The sequence below is a fragment of the Felis catus genome, chromosome B1, assembly GCF_018350175.1.
Source record: "Felis catus isolate Fca126 chromosome B1, F.catus_Fca126_mat1.0, whole genome shotgun sequence".
Taxonomy (NCBI): Eukaryota; Metazoa; Chordata; class Mammalia; order Carnivora; family Felidae; genus Felis; species Felis catus.
This window is the reverse complement of record NC_058371.1, coordinates 124908470-124933153: the sequence shown is the minus strand read 5'-3', so window position 1 is coordinate 124933153 and position 24684 is coordinate 124908470.

The following is a 24684-nucleotide window of genomic DNA, read 5'->3' as shown; positions in this document are numbered from 1 at the left end:
GAGCACAGCGGGGGAGGGGCAGAGAGAATGAAGGAGACACAGAATCTGAAGCCAGCTCCAGGCTCTGAGCTGGCAGCAGAGAGCTGGATGCGGGGCTCGAACTGAGAACCGGCAGATAATGACCTGAGCCAAAGTTGGCGCTCAACTGACTGAGCCACCCAGACACCCCTAAATATATTTGTACCTTTATTTAAGGTTCGATTTTTATTTAGAAATCTAAACCAAGAAAAGAAGACAAGTAATTTTTGGTAAGTAGAGGAAAGTGAAAATTATCAATATGTATAGGCTATTGACTTAAATTTGCTTAGTGCGGACTAGTGTGAGAGTGTGGAATTCCTGGGCGCTGCAGTCTTAAAAGGACCTCAAAATTACGTGGGTTTTACCTCCAGAAATCCCACCAAGTCCTCTTGATGAAAACTCAGGAAAGACCCCCTCATGTTTCTGGCAGCAGGAAGTGAAGAGTAATCATTGCGGAAATATACCCACAGAGTTCTCTATAACAAATGTCTATTCTCTAGGGGAACAGACTATGCCAGATCCTTATCCTAGACGAACTATTTAATTCATTCTCACTCCAGACCCTTTAGCTTTCCTATTTGACCTAAATGGCTGGGGAGAAAGGCTATGCCACTAGAGAAAAATTTGGGAAAACACAGACCAGAGACTCAGGCCCAGTGCTTAAAACTGAAACATAACTTAAGATAGTAGAATACTTCCTATTCTCTACACATCACTACCATGGCAACAGGGCTCTGGCAAAACAGCAGTGGGTTACAGCTGAAAGAGCTGCAAGAAACAGACTCTCCATGAGAAGTAGTACGTAAAGAAGCCCAAAGTTAAGGCGTGGGGTGGGGGAAATAACAACAACAACAAAAAATCCCACTAGAGGAGTACAAAGTCTCTGGCACTTGCAATTACAGCAAATATTAATCACGGCCCAACTCCTAGCCAGATTAACATAAATCCTCACAATAACGCCCTATTTATCTCATTACTGATTAGCTAATACACATCCAGTTTTCCACAACAAAAAAATTACAAGGCGTGTTGAAAGAGAAGATAAAACACTCTGAAGAGACAAAACAATCATTGGAATCAGACTTAGGAATGACCCAGATGATGGAATGAGAAGAACCTGGACACAGACTTTATGTCTTTCACAAAAAATAACTTCAATTGGGTCTTACACTTAAACGTAATGTCCAAAACTATAAAATTTTTTGGGGTGCCTGGGTGGCTCAGTTGGTTAAACGTCCGACTTTGATTCAGGTCATGATCTCGTGATTCTTGAGTTCAAGCCCTGCATCGGGCTCTGTACTGGCAGCTCAGAGACTGGAGCCTGCTTTAGGTTCTGTGTCTCCCTCTCTCTCTGTTTCTGTCCTGCTCGCATTGTCTCTTTCTCTCTCAAAAAAAAAATGAATAAATATTTTTAAAAAATTAAAAAAAAACTATAAAACTTGTAGATTAAAACTAATTTGATTTTTTGTCTAGTGATGAGTTTTTATATATAATATCAAAAGCACAATCCATAAAAAATTTAAGTTGAACTTTAATAAAAATGTTAAATTCTTCTCTAAGAAAGACACTGTAACAGACTGGGTGAACATACTTGAAGAAACATGTATATGATAAAGAATTTGAATCCAGAATACGCAAGGTATTCTTAAATTCAACAATAAAGAAAGTTACAGCATAATTAAATAATGGGCAAAAAAAGTCTGGACACCTTGCCTATGAAGATATACAAATGGCAAATAACCATATGAAAAGATGCTTAAAGTCATATCTCATTAGGGAATTGCAAACCAAAACAAAAATGAAATAACACTTTACACCGATGAGAATGGCTGACCTCCAAACATCTAACAGTGCCATTTGCTGGCAAGGATGAAGAGCAACTGGAATTCTCAAATCACTGCTTTTGAGAATGCAAAAAAAAAAAAAAAAAAAAAAAAATTGGCAGTCACTGGAGACAGTTTTGACAGTGCCCTGAAAAGCTGAACACTTTCTTGCCACAGCATCCTGCTCCTTCTCATTTGTTCCTCCATCTTACCATCAGTCTTTCTTAGACACATTTATCCAACTGAAATGGAATATTATGTTCTACATGTGGATGTTTAGAGAAATTTCATTCACAATCTCCAAAGACCAGAAGCAACTGAATTGTCCTTCAAAAGGTGAATGGATAAACCAACTGTGCATCTACAATGGAATGATATTCAGTGATAAGAAGCAAGGACTTTCAAGCCATAAAAAGCTATGGGTGCAGATGTGTCTATACATAGATTAGCGTATATGCATATATTTCCTTGCTCTGTGGTGAGTGGACCTAAAAATAATGGCATCCCAGCAGCAGCCAGACATGAGTTTTTAATGACATTCTTCTGTGAAGAAATCAGGGCTACTTGAAAAATGGCTAATTCTAGAATAGAATAGAAAAGACACAAGAGGAATCTGCAACATCTTGTAGTGCCAGAAAGGCAGGAAGTGCTAAAAAAGAGTCAAAGAGACACAAGGGCCAACTGAAAGAGTTCCCAATGGTAAAAGCTGGAAAAATGTGAGCAACAAAATAAATGAAATAATATTGGATTACAACTCAATATATAAAACAAATATGCATGAGTCCACACTGATATAAATAAATAAATAAATAAATAAATAAATAAATAAATGATTAAATAAACAGGGAAGAATAGATAAATTTCTTGTGTGGAAAAATTTCAAATAATTTATATACATGCTCCACCCTCAATTAGGTAAAGCATAACTCTTACCCCCTTAAGTGTAGATTTCATTTAGTGACTTCCTTCCAAAGAGTACAATGTGGAATGGAAGGAAAAGAACTTGAGAGTGCATAAACCTGACTCCTACCAGCTCAGCCAAGTGATCGAAGCCACCATCAACAGTGATAAATTGAGTTGATAGTATTAACCTTCATATGATATCGTGAAAATGGCATGTGACCTATGTGGCCTTCCTTCCAAAAAAAAAAAAAAAAAAAAAAAAAAAAATATATATATATATATATATATATATATATATATAACCCCAATCTAATCATAAGAAAAACATCACAAAAATTCCAAAATAGGGATGTTCTACAAAAACTTGACCAGTACTCTTCAAAATTTTCAAGGTTATCCAAATTGAGTTATGTTTAAGAAACTATCACAACCAAGAGGAGCCGAAGGAGACATGACTAGTATATGTGGTATCATGGATGGGATAAAGGAACAGAAAAAGACCATTACACAAAAAGTAAGAATATCTGAATAAAATTAAACCTTTAAATTAAAAGCAATGGGTCAATAATCGGTCATTAACTATAACAAATGTACCATATTAAGCAAGATGCTAATAATAAGAGACAACTGGATGTGGAGTATAGGGAAACTGTCCGGACTACTTTACATGATTCTATAAATATAAAATTGTACTAAAATAAAAGACTTATTAAAAAGAATATATGATATAAATGTACAAAGTTTATATATCACGTAACTCTCATTTTTATTGAGATATAACTAACATATAACATTATATTCATTTCAGGTATACAACACAATGATTTGCTCCACATCTCTCTATATTGTGAAATGATAACCATAATAATTCTAGTTAACATCCATCACCATACACAGTTACAAATTTTCTTTCTTGTGATAAGAGCTTTGAAGGTGTACTTTCTTTGTGACTTTCAAATATACAATACAGTATTATTAACTATAGTCACCATGCTGTACGTTATATTCCGTGACGTATTTATTTTATAACTGGAAATTTGTACTCTTTGACCACCTTCCCAACTTCCCAACTTCTTTTCCCACTTGCCAACCCCCACCTCTGACAACCACCAATCTGTTCTCTGTATGAGTTCACTTTTTTTCTTTGCTTCTTGTTTTTGTTTTAGATTCCACACATAAGTTAGATTGTACAGAATTTGTCATTGCTGGACGCATAATGCCCTCTTTGTCTATTCATGTTGTTGCAAAGAACAAGACTTCCTTCACTTCATGGAAGAATAATATCCCATTGTGTGAGTGTTTATATTTATATTTATATTTATATTTATATTTATATTTATATTTATATTTATATACAAAATACATCACATTTTCCTCATCCACACATCCACTGATGGATACTAAAGTTGTTTCCATACCTTGGAATTTTCAGCTGTTGCAAATAATGCAGGAATGAAATGGGGATTCATGTATCATTTTGAATTAGTGTTTTCATTTCCTTTTGGTAAAGTGGAATTGCTGGATCATATGGCAGGTCTATTTTTAGCTTTTTCAGGAAACTCCAAACTGTTTGTGACTCTGTAAAACTATAACGCAGAAAATTATTTTACTCTATGCTCATAAACCAAATGTCTTTTTTATAACTATTTTTTTTCTTTCAAAGTTTTATTTAAATTCTAGTTAACATACAGTGTAATATTGGTTTCAGGAGTAGAATTCAATGATTCATCACTTACATACAACATTCTGTGCTCATCATAATAAGTGTCCTCCTTAGTACCCATCACCCATCTAGCCCATCCCCTACCCACCTTCCTCCATCAACCCCCAGTTTTTTCTCTACCTTTAAGAGTCTCTCGTGGTTTTCTTCTCTTTTCCTCCCTCTTGTATATTCATTTTTTTGTTTCTTAAATTCCACGTATGAGTGAAATCCTATGGTATTTTTCTTTCTCTGACTGACTTATTTCGCTTAGCATAATATACTCTAGCTCCAGCCACATCTTTCCCAATGGCTAGATTTCATTCTTTTTGATGGCTGAGTAATATTCTGTTATATGGAATTCATCTTTTTTTATCCAGTCATCAGCCAATGGACATTTGGGCTCTCTCTATACTTTGACTATTGTTGATAATGCTGCTATAAACATCAGGGTGCATGTACCCATTCAAATCTATGATTTTGTATCGTTTGGGTAAATACCCAGTAGTACAATTGCTGAATCATTGGGTAGTTCTATTTTTACCTTTTTGAGGAAACTTCATGCTGCTCTCTAGAGTGGCTACTCCAGTTTGCATTCCTACCAACAGTGCAAGAGGGTTCCCCTTTCTCTGCATCCTCATCAATACCTGTTGTTTCTTGTGTTGTTAATTTTAGTCATTTTCACAGGTATGAGGTGGTATCTCTTCATGGTTTTGATTTGTATTCCCTGATGATGAGTGATGTTGAGCATCTTTTCATGTGTCTCTTAACCATCTGGAAGTCTTCTTTGGAAAAGTATCTATCCATGTCTTCTGCCCATTTCTTTACTGGATTGTTTGTTTTTTGAATGTTGAGTCTGCCAAGTTCTTTATAGATTTTGGATACTAACGCTTTATCAAATAAATCTTTTGCAAATATCTTCTCCCATTCCATAGGCTCCCTTTTAGTTTTGCTGATTGTTTCCTTTGCTGTGCAGAAGATTTTTATTTTGATGAAGTCCCAATAGTTCATTTCTGCTTTTGTTTCCCTTGCCTCTAGCAATGTGTCTAGTAAGAAGTTGCTATGGCCAAGGTCAAAGAGGTTGCTGCCTGTTTTCTCCTGTAGGAATTTGATGGTTTTCTGTCTTATGTCTAGGTTGTTAATCCATGTCGAATTTATTTTTATGTATGGTGTAAGAAGGTGGTCCAGTTTCATTTTTCTGCATGTTGCTGTTCAGTTTCCCCAACATCATTTGTCGAGGAGACTTTTTTTTCCATTAGATATTTTTCCTGCTTTATGAAGATTAGTTGACCATATAGTTATAGGTCCACTTCTGGGTTTTCTATTCTGTTCTATTGATCTATAATGTCTGTTTTTGTGCCCTTACTATGACAGGGAATGGATGGAATAAAATAGGCAGAGAGGGAAAGTTTAGGACCTAAGGTCTCTGAGTGGGGAAAAACACTTATTTTAAAACAATGTTGAGAGCTTCTGACCAAGAGTAAACTCCTTCAGGCTTAAGGTTCCTCCTAAGAATGTAACAGAAACCACCTACTCCCCCTCAGGTTTCCCTCAGGAATTTGACAATTAAAATACCTAACTAAAATAAGTAAACCATAAAACTCATGTCATAGGAGGGACAGTATGACCACATTCTGACTCCTCACGCAATGGAATTGAGCCAGTCAGGAATGTACAACATAACACCTAGAGTTATCAAGCCAATAAGGGCAGGACCTGAGAAGGAACAAAGGGGAAGGGATGGGGGAACTGACCAAAACCTTATAAAACAAAGTCCCTTGCCTATAGTCACGGGCATTCACTTTCGAATGTCCCTTCTCTGTAAAGAGAGCTTTCATACTATTCTTACTTTATAATCTTATACTCTGATCAACTTTTGCTTGCCACTCATTTTATTCTGTGTCCACCATTTCATTCTTTGAAGTGGGGAGACAACGAATCCCTAGTATTGAGGTAAAAAATCCTGCAACAGTACCATACCGTCTTGATGAACAAATACCAAAGCATGGCCCATAAGCAATGAAAAAAGTTAGGAGGAGGAAGAAGACAACTATGTAAAATATTGTTGAGAATCTGAATATGATGAAGATAGAAAATTATGGGCAGAAACACAATTTGAGTGATTTCAATAGTGGGTGGAAGGCATTTTGATTCAAAGTATGAAGGCATACTGAGTAAGAGATGTTGTACATGTACTTCCTGAGATAATTAATATTATAGAAAAATAATTTTAAGTGCTATAAGCCAACAATAATCCAAAGAGAATGAAAGGATCATCACTATAGGGGAAAATTCAATGAATTTTTGGACTCTTATTTGCTAATAAAGGCATGTGTGCTAATGATGCAGAATGTAAACTTCCAAGCTGCATGAAATAAGAGAGCTGTGGCAGGAGATGACCTGCCTGACAAGATCAGTGGAGAGAATTTGTATATGGATAGCACAGATATGGTAGAGGGTAGGACAGAAAGATAAGGCAATAACTAACTGTACCAATTGACATATTGAAGAGCAGACTTCTCTACCTCCCTCTCTGATACACAATTTGGAGGTCCAATTTTACTTCTACTTTTGTCAGCTAGAAATAAAGAATTGGCGGTATAAAGGGAGGGTGACGTGGTGCATAAGAGCAGTGCTTCTCAAACTTCAAATGCAGGGAATTCACACAAGAGTTTTATGAAAATGCAGATTCTTATTCCATAGGTCTGTAATGTAGCTGGAAATTCTACATTTCGAGCAGGGTTCCAGGTTTTGTTGATGCTGTGGTCTAAACCATACACTCTGAGTATCAAGGAACCAACAGGGAGTGATTAAAAGAGAAATTTGAACTGCAGGCTGTGATATCATCAATCCTGAAGAGAGTGAAAAGAAAGAAGGCATTTCAATGTTGAACCATAGCAGAACTTTGAACACTGGGTGAGTACTTTGAATTGCTTGATAAACTGTTCAAATTAACAACAGGAATGTCAGAAGTAGGATAAGCCAATCAAAGCAACAATTGTTGAGATCATTTGTAGCCATCAGGAGGCTATGGGAAAATGGTGCTCAGCAGGGGAAGAGCTTCAATGTAAATGAAAGTCTCATTTCATTAAATAAAGGTGTTTTCTGATATCACTTCTGAATGTTCTCAAGTATTTACCTTGAGTAACCAACATTCTAATTACTGTCTTCCAACTGGGATATGGAAATAAATGCACTTGTAATATATAGAAAATATGCTGAAATGTCTTTGGCATATGAATAGGTCGAATTTTTTCAATGTTGGAAAAAGAAATAAAGGCAATAACAGTAAACATGGGATCACAAATTAGCAGAAACCATTGAGCCTCTGAGCTATTTCCTACAGGTAATTGTAAACTTAAAATAAAATGTTATATTTACATTTTGATGCATTTGAAGTTTCCTAAGAATTTTACTGCATTTTCTTATTTAATATGAGCAGAAAGAAAAAACAGCTATTCCCATAACAATATGCAAATTTGTTAATGGGTTATTCTCCAATAGATTCTGAAGATTTCTGATTCCTCAGTAATTATTTTTAAAACATACTCTTAAACCTAATTTAGTGTAGGATGTCAGGTAATATTACCTAAGAGAAAAGCAACAGAGTATGAGCAAAGTTACACCATTAGCCAAAGTGAATATGCAATTTGTTGTCTATATTTTTCTTTTCATGGGGGAAATGGGAAGATAGTACCCATAGTTACGGAAATAGCTCACTACCACTATTTCATAAACTAATGAAAACAAAACTATTTTTCCAGTTCCTATGAAATTTAGAAAAATGGAAACATTAAAGAATGTCTTCAGACCATTACTTTTTATTTTATTTAACTAATTTCCATTGAGAAGTTAATACATATGAACTAAGTTTGCTCTTTTTAAGCTTTAATTTTTTGTTTAATTGTGAATTACATATTGTGGATCGGGATGAATGTTTAAAAAGATTTTCTCTTTCCTAGAATTAGATTGCTTATCTTAGTGTATAAGCAAAATAATGGCCATGACTGGACGAGGCTATTCTGAATTCAAGGCTTATAATTCAAGGCTTATAATAAGTCTGTTGATTCTCATCAACAGACTTATAAAATTGTCAAATGGGAATAATCAAGTACCACTCAAAGATGTTTCTCAAACAACTGAACCAAACCAAAGTTTCTCATTTTGATAAATGATAATCCACATTTAGGTATTTCCAGTAGCTGTGGTTGTTGAAATTTCTTTTATCTGCTGTTGGATCATATTCACTATTGTGAAGACCAACCTTTGATGAGAAGGCTGGCAGCTGGAAAACAGAGTGAAGTTCTAGAAGCCTGCACTGAGAAAAAAAAAAAAAAGTTAAGAAAAGCTCAGTTAATTTGTATGTTTATTCTCCAAAGCCCTGAAACACCTTAGTTTTAAATATCAAATAAATACCCTTACTTTATATTTCCCACATGCTTGAAGGTTGAAAATAGTGCTCCACATCAAGAGTCTGATTTCCATGTCACCCTGTCAAATAGTTGTTGCCTTCAGCTATAAAAGTGCCTGTAGTCCTGGGAGCGCCATGCCCAAGTTTAATTGACTTCAAAGGACATCCATTCAATGAAATGAAACCCTGTGTTGGAAGGAGATTGTCCCAAGGCAAATCAATAAGGTCATTTTGGGGCTCTAAGTTTGAAGAGGGAGTTCCTTCTAGTACATTCTGTCATATGCACCCAAAAGCTTTTCACTTTGTGGAAAGTCTAAGTCGTATTACTGGTTTCTTGCTTTGTGTAGCTGTAATTGAGGTGGATTATTTAAGGGTATTGTTGGTTCAATTTAAGTGAGATCTATCAAAATCCCTTTAAGTAGGAATATATTTAAAATGATCCATTTAAAAAAGGTTTATGTTGTGATAAGAACAATGTGAATTGTTAATAAGTTTGGAGTAAGTCATTTTTAAATGATGATTTGCTTTTCCCCCACAGTAGGCTATGTTTTCTAAAGAAAAACATTTCATATTAATATATTTCCAATTTACATCACAATAAAATCTGTTATGCTTGATTTCTGGTTCTGATGGAACTTTAAATTTTAAAGAGTTGTATACAAATCAATGGTTCAAACTATTTGGATGCAAAAAAAAAAGATGTAAATTCTCTTTTTTTAATGTTTTATTTATTTTTGAGACAGAGAGAGACAGAGCATGAGTAGGGAGGGGCAGAGAGAGAGGGAGACACAGAATCCAAAGCGGGGTCCGGGATCCGAGCTGTCAGCACAGAGCCTGATGTGGGGCTCGAACTAACGAACTGTGAGATCATGACCTGAGCCAAAGCCGGACGCTTAACTGACTGAGCCACCCAGGTGCCCCAGAAGATGTAAATTCTTAAGTATAAGGTTATTTAGATATGAAGTGATGTTGAGAATACAAAGTGTAGCAGTTGTTATAGACTCATTAAGAACTACAAAACGCTAGTGCTGATCACTCTCTAAATATAACCTATATTCGGGGCGCCTGGGTGGCGCAGTCGGTTAAGCGTCCGACTTCAGCCAAGTCACAATCTTGTGGTCCGTGAGTTCGAGCCCCGCGTCGGGCTCTGGGCTGATGGCTCAGAGCCTGGAGCCTGTTTCCGATTCTGTGTCTCCCTTTCTCTCTGCCCCTCCCCCGTTCATGCTCTGTCTCTCTCTGTCCCAAAAATAAATAAACATTGAAAAAAAAATTTAAATATAACCTATATTCTTATGTGGAAGATTTGTATTAACATATACTGTTTCAACAAGAGGCCCAATCGTATGGTCATCTTATCTATTTATAAGACATTTAAAGAAAGAAATCCTCCAAGTCATTCTCAAACGTCCTTATGGTTCCTCAAAGACAAATTATTCCTCTAAGAGAGTGAGACTTCTTTAAAGGAATGTTACAATGAAATGTGCCTTGCAGTGAAAATGGTACTTTCTCCTTCAGATGTAATGTTTTGCCCCTGAAGCCTGGATCTTAGTTATAGAACAATGACAGGCTTGGCAGTGAGGATACCAGTTTCCAGTATCATTGGAGCTTTCCCCTTTGCTTTCTTGTTAGTCTCGATTTCTTTAAACAAATGGATTATTGGTAAGATCACTATATTAAACACAGGAGGGTTGGTGTGGTCCCTGGTGGTTTACAAATCTCATGGGTTTCTCAATAATTTGATTTCTGGCTTTTTGAAGAAGCCCTTATTATTGCCTATGTGATTGGATACAAGAAACACTTTCTTTTAGCAATCATGTCAAATTTGGTTTTGTCTGGATTTTCATGCTATATTTAAAATTGTATCAGATTTAAAGAGGAAGAGCCATCTCTATCCCTTCTCATAAAATGCCCATTGTTGGGGCGCCTGGGTGGCTCAGTCGGTTGAGCGTCCAACTTTGGCTCAGGTCATCATCTCCTAGCTTGTGGATTCGATCCCTGTGTCAGGCTCTGTGCTGGCAGCTCAGAGCCTGGAGCCTGCTTCAGATTCTGTCTCCCTCTCTCTCTGCCCCTCCCCAGTTCATACTCTGTCTCTGTCTCTCTCTCTCTCTCAAAAATAAATAAACATAAAAAAACAATTCAAATGTCCATTGTCATCTGGGTGGGACTACTCTCTTCTTAGAAGGAAGTTATGGTCTTCGTTCCATCCATTTTGTTCCCACACACAGACCACTCTGTCCATGGCATGAAATGTCTAGGCTCAGTTCACTAAGTCTTTCATATCTCCAACTTTATGAGCAAATAAATGCCTGTGTCTATTCAGTCCAGGCGGCACTGTCTCCCCTAACCAAGGCAATGGCTCCCTGTACACAAGGCATAGAGATGGTGTTTGTTGCTAGGGCTGCCCCAACAAAGTATTACCCACTAGGTAGCTTAAAAGCAACAGAAGTTTAGTATCTCACGATTCTGGGAGGGAGAGTCTAAAAGCAAGGTGTTTGCAAGACTCCTTCTGAAACTTTGGGTAGAATCCTTCCTTGCCTCTTCCTGGCTTCTGGTGGTGGCTGACAATTCTTGGTGTTGCTTGTTTTAGCTGCATCAGTCCACTCTCTACCTGTCATCACATGGCCACCTGCACATTATCTTCCCTCTGTGTATGCCTGTATAAATTTCCCTTTTTCTATAAAGACACCAGTTGTATTAGATTAGGGTTCACCTTAATTACCTCATCTTAACCTGATTAAATCTGCAAAGACTGCATAAGGTCACATTTTGACTTCCTGGGGATTAAGACTAAAATATATCTTCTTGTGCAGGATACAGTTCAACCCATGACAGAATATATAGCTTACTTATTAAAAAAAAAAAAAAACATTTTCAGACATGAGGAATATATTCCCAGACATAAAGGGCTGACAGAAGAAATTTTGGTTTCTTGGTTTGTTTATTTCTTTTGTTTGGTAATGAGACTTTGGTGTCTTTAGTTTGCACTATTTACATTCTTTTAATTTTAAATCCATAGTATTTAGTATATGGTTTAGCAAATAATGAGAAATCTAGTCATGGTCTTAAAATAAACCATGGATTATTGAATTCCAAGCACATCAAATGTCATGAAATCAACAAAACACCTGCTAGTTGCTCCATCCCTGGGGACATTTAAACAGGACAGGTAATCAAAAACAGTCAGGCTTTGAGATTTCTTTTCACATCATTTTCTTCATATATACCTCAAATGCTCAGTCTTTTAAGTACGTTCCTTTCTTAGCCATTTCACCTCTGCCTTCTGTGTTTCCTTTTATGCAGTCCCAGAGCTTTGAATTGTGTTGATTCATTCCTGGAACAACAAAAAGCATTTCACTTTACAACAGCATTTCTCAAAGAATGGGTGTGTTGTTTTTCCTTCCATTGGTCCATCTCTGCTTCATAGATATCAGAAGATATTTTGCTGTTACCTAATAGTACCTGCACACAGAGTAATGTTTTCATGTGCCATAAAAGTCATTTTACCAGAAAGTGTCATTGATTTACTTGTGGCAATATAGGATTCCTTGATTAAGAGTTTGACAAATCCCCATTGAAGCTGCATAATAAATCAATCTTTTACTGGAAAAGCCTGAGAAGGGGGTAAGTGAAGATGCTATACATTAATACCTGGAGGAGAGTTACTAACCTCTATTCTCTGGTGATCAATCACCTCGGCTGGGTTGCACTGACAATGTCTGGAGGTCATCTGGTTAATGAGACAGCACTGGGAAAGTCCTTCCAGGATTACATTTTATCAGTCAATCATTAACACCCATATTAGACACCAAGATCCATTTGCTACTTTTAAGAGAAAATCTTGTGAAATATATCCAGAGCAGATTAATGATGACAAATGGATTACACAAAAACAATTAAGAAAATGTGCCATTGCTCTTAGAGGGCCTCCATTAGGAAGAATTAACACAAATTAGCAGTAAGTTGTGTTTTTTTTAATACAAAAGTCTTTCTTGAATACACATGTCTACTATGCCAAAGGATAGGAAAATAACAATTAATACATTATATCATTTTAAATAATGGATTAATAGTGGAAATATCAACATTTGACCGAGATTGTAGACATCCTTGCTCAAATGTTGGTTTCCAGAGCATGGGTGTTTGCAAATTATTATCACAGGAATGTGTGTATATGGAAAATGAAATTATAAAAAGAGAATTATTCATGTCTCAGGAATTGTAATTTTGGCTGTTAGCTACAGAGATGAATTAAAATGCATTCTTCTCTTTTTTTCTTTTGAGGAAACAAAAGGAAGAAGAAGTTGGGCCCAAGGCTCATTTAAATTTTGTTTTTAGTCTCCAATAAACATAGCAAATCACTTCACTTAATTTTTGTTGTATAAAGAGCAGACATCATTCATCTTTATACCCTCAGCAACTAGTAAGTAGACCCTCAAAACCTGGCTTTTTAATAATTTATTTGTTATTATAATTTCAATGTCATACAAAGTTGATATTCTTTCTTTCTTTCTGAAGGAAACAATCTTTTTGTTGTTACCCAATATCATCCATTTTTCTGTTATACTGAAGTATTCTGTGACATGAAAGTTTAAGTACATACTCTGTATAAAAGGACATTCTATATATAACTGACTTAGGCTAATGAAAAGCATTGAGCTATCATAGCCTTTTATAGCCATTAATATGTGAGTTTTTGTCCTAGTGGTCAGCTAATTTTATTTTTTTCTTTCTTCCCAAAGTACTTGGATGGCATATCTAATTAAAGAATTTCTTTTTTTTTTAATTTGTTTAAAATCTTTATTTATTTTGAGAGAGAGAGACAGAGTGCGAGCAAGGGAGGAACAGAGAGAGAAGGAGAAACAGAATCCAAAGCAGGCTCCAGGCTCTGAGCCATCAGCACAGAACCCGACGCACGGCTCAAAGCCATGAACTGTGAGATCATGACCCGAGCCGAAGTCAGACGCTCAACTGACTGAGCCACACAGGTGTCTCTAATTAAGGAATTTCTTGTTCTATATTATATTTATCTGTTTATAAGTCTACTCGCCTCCCAACATAAGTTTCCAGAGAGTATTGATATTGTCACATTCATTTAAACAAAAGTGATTTGGAAATAATAGTTCACGATATATAGTAATATTTATTATGTATCAAAATGGTTTATAAAATATCGCTTAATTCATAGTTTTGCAACCTTTACTATACCTAAAATCTTTTTAGATAGGCTTCTGTTTTAGTGACATTATTTACTTGTAATTAATGTCATAAATAAAACTTAAGCTGTATAACTTTGAGATCTTAAGAGAAGCCTTTTGAAAATGTTTTCTACTTGTAGATAGTAAATTGTTTTATATTTATTATGCTTGTCATTTTTGTGCGCTTATTTTAAATTTCTGTATACAGAATCTAATAATTCTATATGTCATGTGATCCCTGTAGCAGGTTCTATTTGTCCAAAGATGGCTGCACCAATGTCAACAATCATACAGATTCTTCTGCCATGTGACTTTGCCAGAACCCCATCAAGTGGTAGACTTAAAATCACCTTTGTCTTGCATCTGATATGGCCTTTCTAATTCACTTATCAGTAGAATGTGGAGAAAATGATGCTGCATGCTTTCCAAGCCTAGGTAGGAGTAAGCCTTGTATCTCCAGCCTTAGTCTGTCGGAACCCTGCCTTTCCACATATTCCCTGTTGGAGTGTTCCCTCTCAGAATCAGCTTGACATGCTTTGAGAGACCCCAGTTCACATGAAGGGGTATAGGTATTATCATCAATGGTCTTAGACGGGCCAGTTTCAATGTAATCCCAGCATAAGCATCGGACATGTGAGTGAAGAAGCCTCCAGATGATACTGGTTGCTATTTATCTGAGACACTCCCAGGTGTTTTGGTCTGCAGCTAAGGTCTCAAACTTTGTGGAGCAGAGATATGCCAAGCCACTGAGACTTTCCTGAACTCCTGACCCACAGAACCCATTTTTGTGTGATACCACTAAGTTTGGGAGGTTCATTACACATTACTAGAAAATTGGAATATTCTCTCAATAAATATATGATATTCTCAGATACCTAATTCTGTAAAATATTAAACTGAATTTAATGAACTATTTCTACCGTCATGCTTGAAATTTCTTACTATATTAAAAACAAAACATTGGTTACAAAGTATTGCACATTACATGTAAAAAAACACCTAAAATGGAAAATTTAGTGCCATATCATTATGACCATATAAAATAAAATAAGTCATAATTAGATGAATTAATTCTTTAGTCAAAATATGTAACCCTGTTATTTATGAAAAATTGTACTATATGTACAAGTCATTTAAAACCTTAACCTCATATCTAATTAAATGAGTAGCATACATTTTATTGAAAGTAACAGCTTATATTCATTTACATGTGCTGTCTTTTGATTTTTCTATATTATCCAATCTATCCACTTATTTACATAAAAACTGGTGTGCTCAGTATACTATTGAGGCTTTCTCAAATAAGTGAAAGTTTTTTCTGCCAGGTATATTTCACTGATGTTTCCTTCAATTCAGAGATGGCCACAGTAATTTTTATTTTTAAATATGGATGCTGTAGATTGTATAATTATTTTCACTCCAAATACATATGAATCTTGGCAGAAGGCAATAATAATAAGCATTTAAATAGTGCACATTATTAGACAGGAATCTCCCCAAGTATTTCACAATCTTTACCAGATACCTATAAAAATAGAGATACTCTATTAGGATACACTTTTGTCCTAGTAGTAGGACAGCTAGCTAGTAAGTATTGGAACTGGGATTTAAACACGAGCCAGCTGGCTCTAGAGTCCTGCTTTTAAGCTCTGGAATTCCATTGACTCTGTGGATGTAGAAAAACAAAGAAAAGAATGAGTAGGTTAGAATCTAATGATTATCCCAGCTCAAATGCATTTAGAATGTTTGTTGATTTTCTTGCAATCATTTTAGCTCTTATACTGTGCCGTACCTTTAAAATTCAACTGTTGAATTAAGGTGATGGAAAAAAAAAAAAAAAACTGAAGCCAGTGGCATTTTGTTTATATAAAAGAAAACATAGAAATTCCCTTTTGTATTTCTGACTTTATATAAACCCTATTTAGTATAGTGAAGAATAGAATTGATGTTACATTGCAAGAGACAAAGCAACCCAGGAGAAAGAGGCGTCCATGACAGTATGTATCCAAATGAGAGGCAGCTGTGCTTTGAAAATCTGTGCATGTAGCACCATGACCTGCCTGATAGGCACCGATTCAATGTCTGAGAGTGTACGCACCTGAACTTCTTTCTAACTGGTCCCACTCCATATGCACTTCACCTTGTACTCATACCTTCAATAATTACTGCTTTGTCAACATGCAAAATCTTCATGAAAGGGTTTAAAATAATTGCAATCTATTAATAGGACTTCTCTATATTTTTTTCACTGCCTGTGCCAATAGCATTTCTTTACAGTTAATCTTATATCTTTAATGGACAATATAAAATGCTATATTCAGAAAAATGACCACTTTTACCTTTCATTTTTTTTAAAAAAAACTGAATTTGCAGCTAATTCCCGCAACTTCGGAAGAAAGGAAATGACTAATGCCATTAAATCAAAGCTCTATCTTCAAAGCTAATTACGTGAGGCCAAGGTATGAATATCATTATTAATATCATCACTCCATCAATCTGGTTGAAGATTTTAAAAAAATTATTTGATGATTACAGATTTCTCTATCTATATCTCTCAGCCCTCCCCCCAAATTCTGTAGACTTTTGTATCCTCCTCCAATACCAACCTCTAATTTCCTGAAAATCTCTCTTTGTGGGAAAGAAGAATCAGTAAGACTTGATTAGAGCATTTCAGTAATGCTTTGATTTCCAGAAATCAGAATTGACTCCTGAATTGATTAACCACATCAGACCTCCAGAAAAGGACAGCATGCCCAGCAGCATAGCATTTGATCCAAGCTTGCGTAAGTACATGTTTCCCCCTCATTCCCTCTCTTCCTCTCCTCTTTTACTAAGAGTGCTGGTGAGGCATGAGATAAGTTAGTTCTACTCCCTTTGCCTCTTCCAGAATCCAATGTGCTGTTCTTAGAGAGTCATCCACATGAACTTCGATCAATTATAAGAAACTTAAATATATCTCTCTTTTCTTCTTAATTTTTCATGTGTTTCTTTTACCATTGTTATTTTAACCCAGTCTGTGTTAAAACAAAAAAGGCATTTAGTAAATGTTGAAGAAAGATGATGACTCTATCATAGCTAATGCTGGAGAGATTTGTATTTGTTAGCAGAGATGCTGTGGTAGGAGATGATGCTGAATAAAGTCCTCTAAGTCTTGGACCTCAGAAACTCAATCTGGAAAAGTGTTCAGAGAATGAGATTAATGTGAGAGCAGAGTTGGATAGGGAAGAAAGAGGAGGGTTTGGAGAAAACAGTGAGCCCTGGAGGTGGCTCTATCACTGTACTTTTTGGTTAAGATGGGAAATTTTATAAATTAGACTCATCGTTGGGAATTACATATTATTCTCAGTCATCTATAGCAATAAATATTGTAGGTCTTTGAAGGACAAAAAAAGCACTCAGTGCTTATGTGCTAAAAGAATGAGAGGAATAGGTAATTCTACCTTACTGGTAGAACTATAGACCTGTGCTACATTGTCAACAATGATTGACTAATTTGTTTTCAACTTATTCTAGAAAGAATTTGAAAAATTAAAGCTCAAAAATACATATAATGAAAAGCTAGAAAATAAATAATTGAAGAATAACACATTTTATAATAAAGGCAAGATAAAACATAAATGCACTAAAATTAATATCATTAGGACCTCTCTTTTGGCAACAAAATTTGGCTCTAAATTCTCAAATGTCAAGGCAAAGCAAGAAACATTTTCAATGTAACATTCTTAGGTTTTTAGATAAAGACTTCTTTTCCTGATAAGATGTGGGCACAGTTTCTCTCATGGAATAAAAGCACTCTGAGGACATCTATGACAACTAATGTCCCCAAGATAGACACAATGTCAAGGTTCAAGGCACAACTCAGTAAATAGATGTCAGAAGCCACTGTGTATAACTCATACAGTGGATTTTTAGATCTGTCTGTACTCTCTAATAGCCCTAAGCCAATTGCTAGAGTTTTCACAACATGATCGTCATTACATCTACAAACTTTTACAGAAATTTGCAATATTGTTGTAAACCAAAAACAGTTCTAAGGATTTTTGTTTGAGTGCTGACCTTGTGTTGGGTGACAAATAGAAAGGGAAGCAATTTGGGTATGACTTCTGCCCAGGCCCTACTTTTGTTTATTTACCTGTTTTCTGTCTCACTTACATTTCCTAACCTCTGTTATCTGACCTATTATCGTTCGAGTATTTGTTGATCCATATTTCTACTTCAGGGCCCTGTGTCAAATATATTTCCGATCTTTTTGGTCCCAGGTTCATAGCTTGTGTCTGCATTTTACTGTATCTATGCAGAATCCTGGCAATTCTGAATCCTGACATCTGAGGATTGCTAAAGTATGGAAGCAGAAATCAGGAATAAAGGGAGAGAAAAATGAAACAAATGAACAAAAAGTCTGAGGTAAAGTGGGTACAGTAAGGATGTAGAGAAGTCCTCTTGTCATTTAATTAGTTCATTCCACTCTAGGTGGCTGGGAGCCTAAAGGAAGGTGGTTTAGATTGTCATGCTGAATTCATATCAGTTACTTTGGAAGCTGAATATTAACCTGTTACTCTTTGAAAATAGATCATAAATGCATGTAATTTTTCATTAAGCTCATATTGTTTCCAGAATTAATTTTATTACTTTTAATTTCTTAATAAATTTTGGTAAAATTCTGTAAGTTGTTCCAACTAAGCAATCCCATTTAATGATAAAATTCTACTCATAAGAATTTGCTTTAAAGGGAAGAACAACAGCAAAAATAAAACAAATAGACTACCACCATAACAACAAAAATGATGGACTGAGGAGGAGATATTAAAAATATCCAACAATTTCAAATTGTTTTGAAAGTAATGATAAAGCAAATTCACTATGTGATTGTCATGAAGAGGCCAGAAATATTTTTTCTAAATGTGCTAACTTTCAAACTGATAGATTGTGCATTCCCTCTGGATTTGCATCTTTGATTATTCTCTTTTTTTAATTTTATTTATTTTTTTTTTAAAATTTACATCCAAATTTGTTAGCATATAGTGCAACAATGATTTCAGGAGTAGATTCCTTAGGGCCCCTTACCCATTTAGCCCATCCCCCCTCCCACAACCCCTCCAGTAACCCTCAGTTTGTTCTCCATATTTATGAGTCTCTTCTGTTTTGTCCTCCTCCCTGTTTTCTCTTTCATTAACTTCTCAAATCAAAATCATCAGGAAAACCCCTTACCTCTACTTTTGGAATGAATCCTGACTATGACATCTTCTTACATCTCCTCCTTGATTCCCTAAATTCGAATTACCATTTTCTCTTGCCTGAAAGACTGTAGTAATCTCTGAAGTGACCTCCCTCCTTCTGTGCTTGACTCCAGTCTATTCTCCATGCAACATCCAGAGAGGTTATTTTAAAATACAGTGTTGTCACGCGGCTCCTCTGTCCTATAAAGTTCAATGATCTTTCAGGTCCTGTAACATCTGCCCCCGGCCACTATCCCTCCAAACTAATTTTCTACAAGTCCCCCTGTTGATCGATCACACTCCTCCAGCCATGCTGACCTACTTGGTGTTCTTTGAATGCGCCAAACATGTCTCAACTCAGGACAATTTCAGCTCTTCTTCCTTTGCCTAGAATACCTTCCCCCAGACAGCCACCAAGAGTTTTCCTCAAATTCCTTAAGATATATGCTTAATGTCACCTTATCAGGGAGGACTTTGCTGCCCCATCTCACCCCATCACTGTCCTTCCTCCTTATCCTATTTCTTTCCCTTATGTGATTTCCATATTTTTTAAGTGTGAACTATATCAAACAACATAAAAATATATATGTAGAGTTTAAAGAAGCAAAGAAAATACATACCTATACACCTACTGCCCAACAGAATGGATAAAAGTTTATCAACACCTGTGAAGCACCCATGTACCCTTTACAGACTGCATCTACTCATTACCACAACTTCTTCCCAGCCATCCCCAACAGAAGTACCTACTATTCTGATTTTTTAGTTCCTTGCTTATTTTAAATAGGCTGATCCCATAGGTATGTATGACTTATCTAAATGATAGAGTACCTATTCTATTTTCTACGCAAGAAATGATACTTTTATACAACTTATGTTTTTTTTTTGGCTCAATAGTGTATTTCATGATTCATCCACATTGATGCATATAGCTAAAGTAGATTAAATTATACTACTTAATCCATTGATGAGTATCAAGAATTCTGAGAGGTCTATGATTTTATCTTACTTGTATGCTAACCAGTTTGCTTGTCACAGTTTCGTGAATGCTGCTACAGCACACAAAACTCCTAGATCAGAGACAAAGGACTTTTTTTTTTTTTTAACGTTTATTCATTTTTGAGACAGAGAGAGACAGAGCATGAACAGGGACGGGTCAGAGAGAGGGAGACACAGAATCTGAAACAGGCTCCAGGCTCTGAGCAGTCAGCACAGAGCCCGACGCGGGGCTCGAACTCACATACCGCGAGATCGTGACCTGAGCCGAAGTCGGACGCTTAGCCGACTGAGCCACCCAGGCACCCCCAGAGACAAAGAACTTTGTTACACATGCATAGTAAGAAACAGGAACATCAGCTTTTCCCTCCAGTACCCTGAGTCTCAGGTTCCCCAGAATGACAAGAAGAGGACCAGGTGACATCACATGGGCAGTAGATTGTTTTACAGAGAAGAAGCCCTGAGATTATGAAACACAAATCTTTTATAATGGATAATTAACCTTCCTGCCACTGGTTGTGCAGGGACACATCACTTTTTCTGGGGAGTAAGTAAGCCTACCTTTTCCTCGGAAGGGAAGCACTATGTCTTTCTTCCATGGTTGTAAGCACACCTGGCCTCTGTTCCAGGGGGAAAAACCATTTATTCCAGGTTTCTGGCCATACCAACATTCTTGAAAAGACAGTCCAAAAACAAAGAGTAATCAGTGCTTTACTCACAAAATGTACAGAAACATAAAAGACCTCTCTAAAATTGCCTCCTTGGAATAAATATAGCACAGTTATTAAAGGTTTTTTTTAAATGTTTATTTATTTTTGAGTGAGTGAGAGAGAGAGAGAGAGAGAGAATGAGCAGGGGAGGGGTAGAGAGAAAGGGAGACACAGAATCTGAAGCAGGATCCAGGCTCCAAGCTGTCAGCACAGAACCTGATGAGGGACTTGAACCCACAAACCATGAGATCATGACATGAGCCTAAGTCCAACGCTTAACCAACTGAGCCACCCAGATGCTCCAGTATAGCAGGGTTATTTATTGCACAATAGCTAGATGTTCCACTGGTTTCCAGATTTTTTGAACTATAAGCAATATGGCTGTAAACACCCTCATAATGTGTGCTGGTTCATACGTACAAGAGTTTCCAAGGCTATGTTCCTAAGAGGGAGTTGCTGGGCTATGTCTTCACCAGCCAGCATTGTATAATCATTTTCACCATATTTCATCCTCAATAAATCTTTATATTGCTGAATTTCTAATTTTAGCAATCTCGTGGGTATAAAATCATATCCTAATTTAGTTTTAGTTTTCAATCTCTTAATACTAATTAAGTTGATCATCTTTTTTTGTATTTGCTTCTAAGAAAATCCTATTCAATCTTCAGTCTATTTTTCTACTTAGATATCTTTTTCTTTTTCACTAATAAGTATTCTTTACATGTTACGGATACTACTTTGTCAACTTTATATGTGCAGATATCTTCCAGCTTGGGTAGCCTTTTCAATATCATTATGATATATTTTGAAGAACGTAATCTTATGGATTTATTTTTAATATAATTAAAATTCTTATTTCCTTCATAACATTGTTTCATAGTACATTTAAGAAGACTGCTTCTATTGAGGTCATAAAAAATTCTTATTGATGATTTTGTTGTTTTGGTGTTTTTCCTCTTCTACTTAGAATAAATTCAGTTCTGGAATCTGAGAATTTGTCTTTTATTCTAGAAAGAATCTGAGTCATTATTATTTTGATTATTGCTTCTTTCTCATCCTTTCTACTTTTTTAGGTACTCAACAACTATTAGTTGACTATTTTATGCCCATCTCAAGCATATGCCAGCTCTTCCTTTTCCTGCAGGGCTTTTTAAGCTCATTTGTATATTCGTCATCTCTATTTGAGTAGCATTAAGGTTAATTTGTTCAGATCTACTGGTTCACTAATCTTCCCTTCATTTGCATGTAATATGCCTCCTGTGCCACCCACTGAGTCTTCAATGAACTTTTTATTTAAGTTTTGAAAGCTTGGTTTGAATCCTTTTATTTGACATTATTTCTTATTTTTATTTATTTAAGCTTTTAACAGTGGGTAGTTTTGTCTATATATTACCATTTCTATATATTCCTTTTCACTGTTTGGTGAAATGCAGTCTGTAGTTTTAGTGACATCTTAGTTTTGTTGTTGTTGTTGTTTTGTTTTGTTTTGTTTTGTTTCATGTGTCTTATAATTGTAGTGTGAGCTCTTTCTATTGCACTTTATCTGTGAGGACTATTTGTCATCTGACTACAAAGTGCATTTCACTTGGATTCCTATGCTTACATAGAACACTTGGGAGTAAAAAAAAAAAGTTAAAGTTTTTTTTTTTTATTTTTTTTAACTTTTATTTATTTTTGAGACAGAAAGAGACAGAGCATGAACGGGGGAGGGGCAGAGAGAGAGGGAGACACAGAATCAGAAGCAGGCTCCAGGCTCTGAGCCATCAGTCCAGAGCCCAACGCCGGGCTCGAACTCATGGACAGCGAGATCGTGACCTGAGTTGAAGTCGGACGCTTAACCGACTGAGCCACCCAGGCGCCCCTAAAAAAAGTTTTTAAATGAAACTTTGGCAATGGGAAGGAGAGCATTAGGGATACAAAATACACATTCTGACCCATTTAAGTGCAGAAATATCAGGATAGGGGGTTGTTTTGTCTTGCCTTGTCTTGTCCTTTCCTCACATTCCACCCAGAGCTGAAAATAACAGTAATATTTTCCATATTTATAGGTATATGGGCTTTTTCTCCCTAGTGTAAAGGAAAGGTTACTTTTAGTAACCTAGGTTTTATACAGGCATTATGACTCTGTTAAATTAACATTTGTTAAGTGAAGTACAGGTGCCAGATGGTGAGCCAGGGTTCAACAATAGACTATAAAAGACATTGAAATAGAAAAGTTTATTACTCACAGATTGTGGGAGAAGTACACAGCATGCCTCAAGGGCTGCATGGGGAAGTCAAAGCCAGGTGTAGACAGAAAGAAAGACAGAAACTGGGGCACATGGTTTTATGGGGCCCATGGCTGGAGTGATTTGGTATTCCAGGGTGAAGTCCAGATATGTCAATTCAAACCAAGAAGACCAGGGTTTTGCTATGTAGCACAAGGGTCTTACCTAAGGGGCACATAAGGAGAAGGCTCTAGGAAGTGGGGAAACTGTTGACCTAAAAGGCCATTGAAGAAGTCGTATTAGGAGCTTACATTTGGCTGTGATTCTGGGGACTGTTATGGAGGGCATAAATTTGAATGAGTGGCTGGTGTCAATTTAAAGTCCCTGTAGGGGACCTCTTGGCCAAAGAAAATGGATGCTGAGGCAGCAAACCATGGAATAGCATAGCTAAACTATTGGTAATCCTTCCTGTGATGCCTCAACATCAGGAATACCCATCACTTGGGTAGCAGACATGTTAAAGGACATAGGTATTTTTTCTAGAGCCATTATAAATAACATTTACCCAAGGAAATAATGATGAAGACTATAACGAATACATTCAATACTGTTTGAAATTCAGTTCTTAGCCATTTTCCCTATGGATATGGAGAGCCAGGGGATTAACTTAAGGACCTCAGAAAGTATGGGAATTTGTTGAAATATTTTATTTGTATTATTCATAACCTGTGTATCTTGAAACAACTTCTGGAGTTTGGCCTGTACCTGTCTTGAGTTGTTATTGTAAATGTAGCAAGAGATGCTCTGTTAAGAAGAGATTCCACCCCACTCAGCCAATAGGAAGTCTAATGCCAATTGATTATTCATCACCATCTGTGCTAGTGAGTCATGCTCTTGCTGCATCAGACTGAGAGCATGGTACAGCATCTGCATGTGGTTAGTTAGGATGGATGGGTGATAATTTCTGGGTGTCTTTTAATATATAATCTTGTTGGGCTGGAGTGGTAACACCTGTTCCAATACATGCCATACCAGAGTTGACAGGATGGACATAAGAATGGCTCTTTTGGTAGGTGAACAGTACATCTCTAGCAGAGAGGTGACAGAAGGATAAAATGTGGCTATGATATTAAAGGTATTAATGTTGCAGTAAGGGGTCATCTGTGTAGATGGCTTACAAACTCGGCAGGGTCAAGCAGATTTGTTCTTAGCCCCTTGAGTCATACCCACAAGGGCATCCAAAAGAGGCGTTATTTATCATTAAGGAACAGTGAGCATAGAGGATGAGGTCCACACTTTGTGTACAAGGGTAACTTGCAGACTTTAGAGAGTCCTGTAGTAGAAAATTAATTATTTTGATGCTTACCTACAGGGTGCCCTCTTGGGGTCTAAATTAGGGGGTTAGGTTTAGCCTAAACAAGACTTATGGTGTTTTGGAGGGAATTAACACAAGGGGCTGATCACTGAGGAAGATCTGCAGGATAGATAGTGACACGGGGCTATTGG